The following is a 14,850-nucleotide window of genomic DNA, read 5'->3' as shown; positions in this document are numbered from 1 at the left end:
ACAGGGCCACTCTTACAGTGTGTGGGTCCCCAGGCAAATTTGTTTTTAATGAGATCCCATCTATATAATGATTTGATTTAAAATGTATTACATTCTTAGATATGACACATAAAGCTCAAGCAACACAGATTTTATCAAGCAACCAAAGAAAATGGATAAATTGGATTTCTTCAATATTAAAAATGTTCTGGCCGGGCTCAGTGGCTCATGCCTGTAATCCCAGCACTTTGGGAAGCCAAGGTGGGCAGATCACATGGTCAGGAGTTTGAGACCAGCCTGGCCAATATGGTGAAACCCCGACTGTATTAAAAATACAAAAAAAAAAAAAAAAAAATTAGCCAGGTGTGGTGGTGGGTGCCTGTAGTCCCAGCTACTTGGGAGGCTGAGGCAGGAGAATCGCTCGAACCCAGGAGGCAGAGGTTGCAGTGAGCCAAGATTGCGCCACTGCACTCCAGTCGGGGTGATAGAGCGAGACTCCGTCTCAAAAAAAAAAAAAAAAAGAAAAAAAAAGGGGCGGGCGCAGTGGCTCACACCTGTAATCCCAGCACTTTGGGAGGCTGAGGTGGGCAGATCACAAGGTCAGGAGATCAAGACCATCCTGGCTAACACGGTGAAACCTTGCCTCTACTAAACATGCAAAAAATTAGCCAGGCATGGTGGCACGCATCTATAGTCCCAGCTACTCGGGAGGCTGAGGCAGGAGAATAGCTTGAACCTGGGAGGTGGAGGTTGCAGTGAGCCAAGATTGTGCCACTGCACTCCAGCCTGAACAATAGAGCAAGACTCCGTCTCAAAAAAAAAAAGTTCTTGCTTCAAAAAATCATTAAGAAGGATTAAAAAAACAGCCCATGGAATGGGAGAAAAATATCTGCAAGCTATATATCTGATAAGTATCCAGAATATATAAAGAGCTCTTAATATCTCAACAATAAAAGACAACCCAAGTTAAAAAAAAATGGGCAAAAGTCTTGAATAGACATTTCTCCAAAGAAGATATACAATGGCCAATAAGATACTCAACATGATTAGTCATTAGGGAAATGCAAAGCAAAAACACAGTGAAATATCACTTCGCATCTAATAAGATAGCTATAAAGAAAACCATGGGTAATAAGGAATGTTGGCAAGGATGTAGATAAATTAGTGACCACAGAAACTGCTGATGAGAACATAAAATGGTACAGCCACTTTGGAAAACAGGTTGGCAATTCCTCAAAAAGTTAAATCTAAAGTTATCATATGGCCAGGCACGGTGGCTCATACCTGTAACCCCAGCACTTTGGGAGGCGAAGCGGGCAGATCACCTGAGTTTGGGAGTTTGAGACCAGCCTGGCCAACATGGCAAAACCCCGTCTCTACTACAAAAAATTAGCCGGGCCTGGTGGCAGGCATCTGTAATCCTGGCTACTTGGGAGGCTGAGGCAGGAGAATTGCTTGAACCCAGGAGGCAGAGGTTGCAGTGAGCCGAGATTGCACCATTGCACTTCAGCCTTGGCAGCAGTGAGACTCTCTCAAAAATAAAATAAAGTTACCATATGATCCAGTAACTCTACTCCTAGGTATATATCCAAAATAAATGAAAGCATATGTCCACACAAAAATTTGTACATGAATGCTCATAGCAGCATTATTCATAATAGCCAAAAAGTGGAAACAACCCAATGTCCATCATTGGACATTTAAAGTGAATGGACAAACTAAATGTAGTATAATCATACAATGGAATATGATTCAGCCATAAAAAGGAATGAAGTACTGATACATGCTACAACATGGATGAACTTTAAAATATTATGCTAAGTTAAAGAAGTGAGATACCAAAAGCCACATATTGTATGATTCTATGAAATTTCCAGGATAGGCAAATCTAGAGACAGAAAGTAAATTAGTAATTGTTGCGGTTGTGGAGAAAGAGAGAAGGAAATTAACCCTGCTAATGAATGGAGGGATTTTTTTGGAGGGTAATAAAAATGTTTTGAGGGCTGGGCATGGTGGCTCATGCCTGTAATCCGAGAATTTTGGGGCATCAAGGCGAGAGGATTGATTGAGCCCAAGAGTTCAAGACCAGCCTAGGCAACATAGTGAGACCCTGTCTCTACAAAATTAAAAAAAATTTTTTTTGATTAGCCAGGTATGGTGGTGCACACCTGTAGTCCCAGCTACTTGGGAGGCTGAGGTGGGAGGATTGCTTGAGCCCAGGATGTCAAGGCTGCAGTAAGCCATTATTGTACCACTGTACTCTAACCTGGGCAACAGATCGACTCCCTGTCTCAAATATTTTAATGTAAAAATATTTTTTGAATGAAAATAAGGTTCTGGAATTAGTGGTGATTGCACAATCTTGGGAATATTCTAAAAATGACTAAAATGTACACTTTAAAAGGGTGAATTTCACATTGGGAGGCTGAAACAGGAGGATCACTTGAGTCCAGGAGTTGGAGACCAGCCTGGCCAACATGGCAAGATCCCGCCTCTACAGAAAAAAAAATTGTTTTTTGTTTGTTTGTTTGTTTTGTTTTTGAGATGGAGTCTCGCTCTGTCGCCAGGCTGGAGTGCAGTGGCACCATCTCGACTCATTGCAACCTCCGACTCCCTGGTTCAAGTGATTCTCCTGCCTCAGCCTCCCGAGTAGCTGGGATTACAGGCATGCTCCACCATGCCCAGCTAATTTTTGTATTTTTAGTAGTGATGGGGTTTTGCCATGTTGGCCGGGATGGTCTAGATCTCCTGACCTCATGATCCATCCGTCTTGGCCTCCCAAAGTGCTGGGATTACAAGTGTGAGCCACTGTGCCTGGCCAAAAAAAAATGTTTTAAAATGCAAGGCATGGTTGTACACACCTGTGGTTCCAGCTACTCGGGAGGCTGTGGCAGGAGGATTGCTAGAGCCCAGGAGTTCAAGGCTGCAGTGACCCATGTTTGCACCACTGCACTCCAGCCTGGGTGACAGAGCGAGACCCTTTCTCAATTAAAAAAAAAATTGGGCCGGTAATTTATAATAATTAAAAAATAAATGGTATTTTTTTTTTTTCTGAGACAGACTCTCACTCTGTCACCCAGGCTGGGGTACAGTGGCACAATCTTGGTTCATTGCAATCTCCACCTACTGGGTTCAAGAGATTCTTGTGCCTCAGCCATCTGAGTAACTGTGATTACAGGTGTGTGCCACCACGCCCGGCTAATTTTTGTATTTTTAGTAGAAATGGGGTTTCACTACATTGCACAGGCTGGTCTCAAACTGCTGGCCTCAAGTGATCCACTCGCCTTGGCCTCCCGAAGTGCTGGGATTACAGGTGTAAGCCAATACGCCTGGCCTAAAATGGTAAATTTTATGATATGTAAATTATGTCTCAATTTTTAAATGTATCACAAAGTTTATGAGACTGTGTGAAGTATAATGACATATAGCAAAATGATATATCAATGAAGACTTAGAATAATGGGTAGAAAAGAGATATCAGCTTATTGTCCATATCAGAGCATGTGATGATTCTTCACAGTGTGAAGGTACCACCTTTTCTTGTTCAGGTCCAAAAATCATGTTCTTCATGTTCTTTATTGTCAAATATGCCATTCCTGGCTAATTTCATATCTCCCACCAAGAGAAAAAGGTAGTAACTCCTGTTACTATAATTCCATAGGTCTTTGCAACCTGTTTGTAGTGAAACAATGTAGACATTTTTGTTTCTGGAGTTCCTTAATACTCTTGGTTACAACATTACTCATGATACATTATTCATGATGTCGTCCATGACTCTCTCAAAAATTATTACTGTATTTTCTTTTTTAAATTTTTTATTTTATTTTGTTTTATTTTATTACTGTATTTTCTTGATTATGATCACAAATGCAAGTCTTACCCAGAGAATGCCCAAAAATGTAAACAATAATTTGTTTTATGGTCATGTTAAATTTTCACTCAGAATTTTATCTAATAAACATAGAGCATCACTTCTTCTAACCCTATCTTCTTTTGCACACTTTAAACCATAATTATGACATTCCTAGGCTATCAGTTCTTTGAATGATGACCACATGCCTATCTTTTGGACACCATCACCAACAGGGAAGATGTGTGAAGGGCCCACGGGTGCAGCAAGAGGAGTGATCCCATTCCTGCATGCCTCATTTGGCATGACTTAAGACAAACATGGAGGGAGCATTGCATCACTACATCAGTCAGAAGCAAAAGAGGACATCAGTTGGAAAGGGCCCTTTGGCACTGTGTAGCAACAATCCCAAAATCATTGGACTACCCAGGGAGGACTGCCTGACACCTATCATGGAATCTTCTGCCAGGGTGGGGTAACTACCCTGGGTGCGAGTGATGGGGCAGAAAGGAGATGGCATGCAGTCATACACAGAATAAAAGATGTCTGCTACCACTCTGTAGTCTTCAGGTGCTGTGGACCACCAGCAGTTCCACAGTCAGAACACTGACAAAGGAAGGCCAGCACAAGGTCCCCAACACATGGCTCATGACCAAGGGTTGGTAGAGGACTGTCGATAGCCCAGAGACCTGAACTCATCTTGTGTTTGACCCCAAATAAGCATGTCAACACTATTCTGGAGACCCAATTTCACACTATTTTATGAAAGAACTGTGCTAGCCAGCAAGAGTGACTGACTGACTTACCTGCAAGGTGCTCTCAAATTCTTGTTTTCTTTTTTGTAGAGCTGGCATCTCGCTTTGTTACCCTTACCCAGGCTGGTCTTGAACTCCTGGCTTTGAAGGATCCTCCCACCTCAGCCTCCCAAAGTGCTAGGATTACAGGCATAAGCCACCATGCCTGGCCTCAAAGATAACATAATAAATGATTATTGTTTTAAGCCACTGAGTTTTGTAGTGCTCTGTTACAAAACAGTAGATAAATAATACATACGACTAAAAACCTAGGTGTCATCCTTGACTCCTCATTCTCTTACATCCCACATCCAATCTGCCAGCAAATTATATTGGTTTTACCTTCAAAATATATCCAGAATCTACTTCCCACCACCTCTACCACTACCACTTTGGTGTGAACCTTCTAACTGTACTGCTTTTACCCTTGAATCTCCACAATTTATTTTCAAACAGCAGCCAGTGTTACTGTAAGAAGGTAAGTCATATTATGTTAGTCCTCTGCTAAAAACCCTGCAATGGTTACCTATTTTCCTCGGAACAAAAAAGCCAAAGTCCCAAGTCTTTCAAGCCCCTACATGATCTTCCCCTGCTACACTACCTCTCTGACTGCATCTCCTGTACTTCTGCCCTAATTTATACCACTGCAGTGGCCTTCTTACTGTTCTTCACCTGTGCCAGGCATGTTTCTACTTAAGGCTTTAGCCCTTACTGTTCCTCTGCCTGAAATACTCTTTCCTTGGATCCCGTGTTGTGCAATCCCTCCCTCGTCTCCTCCAAGTTATTGCTCAAGTCTCACTTCCCAATGAAGCCTATCACCTCTGTAATTTCTACATGTCCATCTCTCTGAACTTCTTCTTTTTTTTGAGACAGAGTCTCACTCTGTCACCCAGGCTGGCGAGATCTCGGCTCACTGCAACCTCCGCCTCCTGGAATCAAGTGATGCTTGTGCCTCAGCCTCGGGAGTAGCTGAGATTACAGGTGCGTGCCACCACACCTGGCTAATTTTTGTATTTTTCGTAGAGACAGGGTTTCACCGTGTTGCCCAGGGTGGGCTTGAACTCCTGACCTCAGGTGATCCACCCACCTCAGCCTCCATCTCTCTGAACTTCCGATACCAATTATCCTACTCTATTTTACAGCACTTATACTCTAACAATACTATACAATTTACTTACTATGCTTATTATTTAGTTTTTCTCTTCTAGAATTTAAGCTCTATGAGGGCATGATTTTTGTATTTTGTTCACTGATATACCCACACATGCCTAAAGCAGGCACGTCGTAGGTACTCAATAAATGAATAACCTATGTCACTCAAAACTGTGCAGGCAGAACTCTTAGCAAGCTCTTGTCCTAGGCACATAATTTAAGCCTGACAAAAGGTCAATTGAACCTTAAGTATGCCATGAAAACAGAGCTGCAGCACCTGAAAGGGCCACACTGGTACAAAGGTAAAAATCTTGGGGACAGGCATGGTGGCTCACACCTGTAATCCCAGCACTTTGGGATGCCATGGCAGGTGGATCACCTGAGGTCAGGAGTTCGAGACTAGCCTGGCCAACATGGTGAAACCTCGTCTCTACTGAAGATACAGAAAATTAGCCAGGTGTGGTAGCGTGCACCTGTAATCCCAGCTACTTGGGAGGCTGAGGCAGGAAAATCGCTTGAACCCGGGAGGCGGAGGTTTCAGTGATCATGCCATTGCACTCCAGCCTGGGCGACGGACTCTGTCTCAAAAAAAAAAAAAAAAAAAAGTGGATATATGATTAGGTCAGGCAGTTGGCTCATGCCTATAATCCCAGCACTTTGGGAGGCTGAGGTGGGTGGATCACTTGAACCCAGGAGTTCAAGACTAGCCTGGGCTACTTGGTGAAACCCTGTCTCTACCAAAAAAAAAAAAAAAAAAAAAAAATTAGCCAGGCGTGTTGGTGTGCGTCTGTAGTCCCAGCTACTAAGGAGGCTATGGTGGGAGAATCACTTGAACCAGGAGGTGGAGGTTGCAGCGAGCCAAGATCGTGCCACTGCACTCCAACCTGGGTGACAGAACGAGACCCTGTCTCAGAAAAAAAAAAAAAAAGAGTGGATATATGCTCCGTGGAGCCTGAAACATATACAATTGTGGGGCTCTAAAATTATGTAATAAATTCAATATTTATTTAGAGTAAATAAACTTATGTAATAAAGAATTAAATGATGTCATAAAGTCAGTATTTAAAATGAGAAGAATCATTGTAGATTTTGAAATACTGACAAAAACCACAGACATCACAAAGTCCAGAAAAATAATATTAATAACTGCCCAGCAACCGCTATAAGTCTTCACCCATCTTGCATTTTTTAGTTGCATACTCTTTGCAACTAAATGACCATTTTATAGAGATGTTAGTAAGATAAATTAGTCAAAAATAGATTTTAAATAATTGATAGTCTCTAAACTTTGTATTATCAGCTTTCCACTTGCTATAATGTCTTGCACGGGTGGTGCTTCTCGCTGAGGAAAAGCCCTGGGGAGAATTCCAGCCCTTTGATCTCCCTTGGCTTGGTCTCCAAAGGGGCTTCTAAGACAGCTCCATCTGGTGGTCACTGCCCTCGTCCCTAGCCCACCCACCCTAGTCCACCCTCAACTGACACTTGGCCTGAGAGAATGACCTCCATGCTGGGGTCCAAGTGTCCGATGAAGGGCTGGTAATACTTTTTTTTTCCATTCTGATGGAATGAGGTTCAGAGTAAATATTAGGTTGTACAAATAAGGGAGGAGACCACCCCTCATATTGTCTTATGCCCAATTTTTGCCTCCAAAGAAAGAAGAAGTAAAAACTAAAAGGCAGGAATGAAGTCCACAAGCAGACAGCCTGGCACCACACTCTGGGCCTGGTAGTTAAAGATCAACCCCTGACCTAATCGGTTATGTTTTCTATAGATTACAGACATTGTATAGAAAAGCACTGTGAAAATCCCTGTCCTGTTCTGTTCTGATCTAATTACCAATGCATGCAGACCCCAGTCACGTACCCACTGCTTGCTCAATCGATCACAACCCTCTCAAGTGGACCCCCTTTTAGAGTTGTGAGCCCTTAAAAGGGAAAGGAATTGCTCACTAGGGGAGCTCGGCTCTTGAGACAGGAGCCTTGCCAATGCTCCTGGCTGAATAAACTGCTTCCTTCTTTAACTCGGTGTCTGAGGGGTTTTGTCTGCAGCTTGTCCTGCTACATTTCTTGGTTACCTGATCGGGAAGCAAGGTGATTGGCAGATGGTCGAGACAGCTCCTTAGGCGGCTTAAGCCTGCCCTGTGGAACATCCCTGTGGGGGACTTCGACCAGCCCAAGTGACGCAGATCCTGAGAGCGCTCCTGGGTAGGCATTTGCCCGGGTGGGATGCCTCGCCAGAGCAGTGTGTGGCAGGCCCCTGTGGAGGATCAATGCAGTGGCTGAACACCAGGAAAGAACTGGTACTTAGAGTGTGGACATCTGAAACTTGGTAAGACTAGTCTTTGGAACTTGCCTACTCCATTTGAGTGGAAGCGTGGCCTGATCACCCGCGGCATGCTTTTAATGGCACTTTGGTTTGGTTTTGGTTTTGGTTTTGACTTGGTTTGAATTGCTTGACAAGACCGGTCTTAGGAACTTTCCCACTCCATTTGAGTGGAAGCGTGGCCTGATCACCCACAACGTGCCTTTATCGGCACTTTGGTTTTGGTTTTGACTTGGTTTGAATTGCTTGACAGGACTGGTCTTGGGAACTTGCCTACTCCATTTGGGTGGAAGCGTGGCCTGATCACCCACGGTGTGCCTGTACCAGCACTTTGGTTTTTGTTTTTGACTTGATTTGTATTGCTTGATACTTTGGTTTTGGTTTTGACCTGGCTTGGATTTCTTGATACTCTGATTTTGGTTTGGTGTAGACTGCAAAAGTGTGTGTGTGCCCTTTTTACCTGTTCTTTGTTTTGTGGTGTGCGTGTGGTGTGAGCATGGTGTTTTGTCTCAAAGAAGCATGGGTCAGGCACAAAGTAAGCCCACTCCACTAGGAACTATGTTGAAAAATTTCAAGAAATTTAAGGGAGACTATGGAGTACTATGACACCAGGAAAACTTAAAACTTTGTGGAAGATAGACTGGCCAGCATTAGAGGTGGGTTGGCCATCAGAAGGAAGCCTGGACAGGTCCCTTGTTTCAAAGGTATGGCACAAGGTAACCTGTAAGCCAAAGCACCCAGACCAGTTCCCATACAAAGACACTTGGTTACAGCTGGTTTTAGATCCCTGACAGTGATTGAGAGAACGGCAGCATAAGTGGCTGGCAGAGGCAAGGAGAGACCAGCAGAGAGAGAGAGAGAGAGACAGAGAGGCAGAGAGAGAGAAAGAGACAGAGGCAAAAGGAAAGTCAAAGAGAGAAAGAGACAGAGGCAAAAGGAAAGTCAAAGAGAAAAAGAGACAGAAAATCAAAGAAAGAGAGATATACAAGTAGTTAAAAGAAAAGTGTACCCTATTCCTTTAAAAGCCAAGGTAAATTTAAAACCTGTAATTGATAATTGAAGGTATTCTCCGTAACCCTATAACACTCCAATACCACTTTGTTGTCAGTGTAAACAAGGGCGTATGCTGAAAGCACTGAGGCCTTCCTATCAAAAATCCTTAACCCAGTAACCCACGGATGGCCCAAATGCATTCAATCTGTAGCGGCAACTGCTTTGCTAACAGAAAAAAGTAAAAAAAAAAACTTATAGGAAACCTCATTGTGAGCACACCTCACCAGTTCAGAAGCATCCTAAGGAAAAAAGGGGGGGGGGGGGCGGAATTTATGTACAAAGAGTATTATATGGTAAATTTTTGTCCTGAATTAAATTAACTGGTTGTTTAAAGAAAGAAATATTTGTAATAAGTCAGAAAGTTGAAGCATGTCAAAGAATTGTCTGCAAAAGTTGTGAAAGAGAAAAATGTTATTAAAAAAAGAATTTATGCAAGAAATTTTGTATAATTTAAAAGTAACTAGGCCTCCTGAATGTAAACAACAAACAAACAAACAACAGTTTATGTGCAAGGTGTATAAGGAAAGTAAAATATACCTGTGGTAAAAGAATTATAAGGAGGCATGAGAATATAAATTTTTACCTACATTAAAAGGCTAAAAATATGTATATTTTGTTTTAAAGGTTTAATCAAGTTTTAAAGTGTTAATTGGAAAGAAAATTCTGTGTGTAAACATTGGCTAAAGTTAAAGCAGTATCATCCAGTTTTTCTGTAAACTGGACATTAAAATAAAACCATAGCAGGTTTTTCTTAAAGCACCAACCTGCTCTTTAGCAAAAATTATAAAAAGTTAAAAAGAGTCTATAAAATCTTACCTTGTGGTCTAACATTAAAAATTGCATAAATATGTCTACAAGGTTTTGTTAAAATTAGGTTTAATATTAATAACACACTAATATAAAAGTAAAATTTAGCTTATCTGGTGTAAAAATCATAGAAAAAGCATTGTTAAATGTAAAATGGTATTTGGCTTTCTTTGGTTTAAAAACTAATAAAAATAGGTGCTAAAGAAAATTTCTCAGTAAAAAGGCACTAAGGACTAAGTCCACTGCCAAGGTCCCCACATTTAAAAAAAAGGTCAATTTCTTAAAAATTATATACTTGGTTTATCTTCCACTTTCCTTTCCCTCAAAAACTAAAAGTCTTTTAGCACATGTACCACCCCTAGAATTTCCGGTAAACCAGCACCAGCCTGAAGATCACGTTCTCATCAAAGGGTGGAAAGAAGAAAAACTCGAGCCAGCCTGGGAAGGACCCTACCTTGTGCTGCTAACCACCGAGACTGTTGTTTGTACAGTGGAAAGGGGATGGACTCACCACACCCAAGTCAAGAACCCCCTCCAGAGTCGTGGGCCATAGTCCCAGGGGAAAACTTTACCAAACTAAAGCTAAGAAAAATTTAACTTTTTCATCTATCTATTACTCTTCCTTCTTTCCTCGCTCTATTGCTAACCGTCTAGTTATTAACATTACCAAGTCAATTTTGCCTCAAACTATTGCATTTAATGCTTGCCTTGTTATACCCTGTGGGGACTTGCCAAGTCAAAGACAGCTCTTTACTTCAGAAAAGTACTTCTGTCCCTTCTGACTCTCCTCAGACTGGGCATTAGTAAATTAGGACCATTTAATCTGGGGAAATTTCGATAAAGATTCCAGTGTCAACCAGGAGTCTTGCCCCACAATGTAGAGCTTTTATGCTGTAGTTGGCCCAACATTCTGTGGACCACTAAAGAGCAAGGATGGACTGCCCTAACTGGTTTTTGTAATTTCCTAAAATCATACATTCATTTTACTAGAGGATCATAGAAGTTAAAGACCTAAAACAAACTTTAGCAGTTGAGACAGGATACCAAGATGCAAATGCCTGGTTAAAATGAATCAAATATTCCATCTGCACATTAAACAAAAGCAATTGTTATGCTTGTGCACATGGCAGGCCAGAGGCCCAGATTGTCCCCCTTCCACTAAGGTGGTCCTCCAGTTGACCAGGCGTAGGTCTGCATGGTAGCTCTTTTCCAGGATTCTACAGCCTGGAGTAATAAGTCATGCCAAGCTCTCTCTGCTATATCCCGAAGTCTGGCACCCTGCGGGTCAGCCCCCAAGGGCTATCCAGCTTCCGTCTCTCAATACTAAGTTCACTTCATGTCTCCCTGGCATTCCTTGGAGACCTGAAAGGATGCAATGAGCTTAAGAATTTTCAAGAGCTTATCCATCAGTCAGCCCTTGTTCATCCCCGAGTGGATGTGTGGTGGTATTGTGGTGGACCTTTACTGAGCACTCTGCCGAATAACTGGAGTGGCACTTGTGCTTTGGTCCATTTGGCTATCCCTTTCACCCTGGCATTTCATCAACCAGAGGGAGAAAAAAATAAGACATCGTAAAGTGAGAGAAGCCCCTTATTGGTCTTCCGACTCTCACGTCCATTTAGACACAATTGGAGTCCCACAGGGAATACCAGATCAATTTAAAGCTTGGAATCAAATAGCGGCAGGATTTGAGTCAATATTTTGGTAGGTGACAGTTAATAAAAATGTAGATTGGATAAACTATATCTATTATAACCAACAGCAACAAGCTTTTCATGAGTTAAAACTCATGTCGGCCCCAGCCCTGGGGCTACCTGACCTGACAAAACCCTTTACACTCTATGTATCAGAAAAAGAAAAAATGGCAGTTGGAGTTTTAACCCAGACTGTGGGGCCATGGCCAAGGCCAGTGGCCTATCTCTCAAAACAACTGGACGGGGTTTCCAAAGGCTGGCCCCCATGTCTAAGGGCCCTGGCAGCAATGGCCCTGTTAGCACAAGAAGCAGAAAAACTAACCCTTAGGCAAAACCTGAATATAAAGGCCCCCCATGCTGTGGTAACTTTGATGAATACCAGAGGACATCATTGGCTAACAAATGCTAGATTAACCAAGTACCAAAGCTTGCTATGTGAAAATCCCCGCATAACCATTGAAGTTTACAACACCCTAAACCTTGCCACCTTGCTCCCAGTATCAGAGAGCCCAGTTGAACATAACTGTGTAGAGGTATTGGACTCAGTTTATTCTAGTGGGCCGAACCTCCAAGACCATCCTTGAACATCAGTAGACTGTGAGCTGTACATTGACAGGAGCAGCTTTGCCAACCCCTGCAAAGTGACTCTGAAAAAGACGACAAGCCCTGCTCCAGTCATATCCGGAAGCTGACTAATCCACACACGGCCGAAGCATGAGAAAACTCATCACGGGACTCATTTTCCTTAAAATTTGGACTTGTACAGTAAGGACTTCAACTGACCTTCCTCAGACTGAGGACTGTTCCCAGTGTATACATCAAGTCACTGAGGTAGGACAAAAAGTTGCTACAGTCTTATTATTTTATGGTTATTATAGGTGTACCGGGACTCTAAAAAGAACTTGTTTGTATAATGCTATTCTATACAAGGTATGTAGCCCAGGAAATGACCAACCTGATGTGTGTTATGACCCATCTGAGCCTCCCATGACCACAGTTTTTAAAATAAGATTAAGGACTGAGGACTGGTGGGGAGGACTCATAAATGATACGAGTAAAGTGTTAGCCAAAACAAAAGAAAAAGGGGTGCCCAAACAAGTCAGCTTGAAGTTTGATGCCTGTGCTGTCATTAATAGCAATAAGTTAGGAAGGGGATGTGGCTCTTTTAGTTGGGAAAAAGGCTATATGACCGAAAATAAGTACATTTGTCATGAATGAGGACTGTGTGAAAATGAATGTGGATACTGGTCTTGTGTCATTTAGGCCACTTGGATAAAAAATGAAAAGGATCCAGTCCACCTTCAGAAAGGAAAAAATGGCTCTTCCTGTACTAAGGGACAATGTAACCCCTTAGAGCTAGTAATAACCAATCCCTTTGATCCTCGCTGGAAAAAAAGGGGAGCGTGTGACCTTAGGAATCGACGGGGCTGGACTGGATCGTCGAGTAAATATCTTAGTTCGAGGAGAAGTCTGTGGAAAATTTAACCTTACCAATTGCTGCCTGCACATAGATGATCAGAGGCAAGTAGTCGAAGATATAGTTAAAGACATGACGAAACTGGCACATGTGCCTGTACAAGTGTGAAACGGATTTGACCCTGAAGCTATGTTTAAAAATGGTTCCCAGTGCTAGGAGGATTTAAAACTCTTATAATAAAAATTATAGTAGTAATAGGAACCTGCTTACTGATCCCTTATTTACTACCTGTACTCATTCAAATGGTAAAAGGTTTCATCACTACTCTAGTTCACCAGAATGCTTCAGCACAAGTGTACTACATAAATCACTATCGATCTGTCATGCAGGAAGACATAGGTAGTGAAGATGAAGGTGAGAACTCCCACTAATAAAATGAGTGAGAGTCTCAAAGTGGGGGAATAAGGGAGGAGACCACCCCTCATATTGTCTTATGCCCAATTTCTGCCTCCAAAGAAAGAAGTAGTAAAAACTAAAAGGCAGAAATGAAATCCACAAGCAGACAGCCAGGCACCACACCCTGGGCCTCGTAGTTAAAGATCGACCCCTGACCTAATCGGTTATGTTATCTATAGGTTACAGACATTGTATAGAAAAGCACTGTGAAAATCCCTGTCCTGTTCTGATCTAATTACCGGTGCATGCTTGCTCAATCGATCACTACCCTCTCAAGCGGATCCCTTTAGAGTTGTGAGGCCTTAAAAGGGACAGGAATTGCTCACTCAGGGAGCTCAGCTCTTGAGACAGGAGTCTTGCCGATGCTCCTGGCGGAATAAACCGCTTCCTGCTTTAACTCGGTGTCTGAGGGGTTTTGTCTGCGGCTTGTCCTGCTACACTACAGCAAAAATTAGGTTGTATTATAGAAAATTAACTTTTTTGGTTTTTTTGAGACGGGGTCTCGCTCTGTCTCCCAGGCTGGAGTGCAGTGGCACCATCTCGGCTCACTGCAACCTTCACCTCCAGGGTTCAAGCAATTCTCCTGCCTCAGCCTCCCGAGTAGTTGGGATTACAGGCACACGCCACCACGCCCAGCTAATTTTTTAAATTTTTAATAGAGATGGGGTTTTACCATGTTAGCCAGGCTGGTCTCAAACTCCTGGCCTCAAGTGATCTGCCCACCTCAGCCTCCCAAAGTGCTGGGATTACAGACGTAAGCCACCACGCCCAGCCGAAAATTAACTTCTATTAATTGCATACCTGGGTTTGCCTACTGAGAATCATACCCTGGATATTTGTATTCTTTGCTGAAAAGAACTGTTCTATCTTTCCAGAAAGTGGTTTCCTAAATTCTGGTTTTCCTCCTGGAATCCTGCTATTTCCTTCTCGCATACTCTAGAGAAATCGAAGTGTTTTCAAAGGTGCTCTGAAGCTTACGCTCCACTAGTTTCACGGTAAATCGCCCCCTGCGAGGGCGCTTTTTTTGTTTGTTTGTTTTTAATGTGTTCTCTGAATCGCTTTCCCCCTTTAACACTGCATGACAAGACTAAAGCCAGAATCCCAAGACTGCAGCGCTACCCCTTCACAAGCCGTCGAGCTGTCCCGGGCGGGGCCGGCCCATTTTCACTTTCTCCACTAGAGGCAGCAGCGCACCGTGACCCTGGCTTACTACGGTAAGAAGGCGGAGACCTTTTGCTTCGACGGCGGTTGGTGGCCAGTAGTCTTGATCGACAGGCTCAGGCCTCTGAACTGAGCAGCCGCTGTTTATGCACGTACAGCCAATGG

This window comes from Pan paniscus, chromosome 10 (genome assembly GCF_029289425.2).
Source record: "Pan paniscus chromosome 10, NHGRI_mPanPan1-v2.0_pri, whole genome shotgun sequence".
Lineage (NCBI taxonomy): Eukaryota > Metazoa > Chordata > Mammalia > Primates > Hominidae > Pan > Pan paniscus.
The sequence above is the reverse complement of the archived record's forward strand: the minus strand, read 5'-3'. Positions refer to the sequence as shown.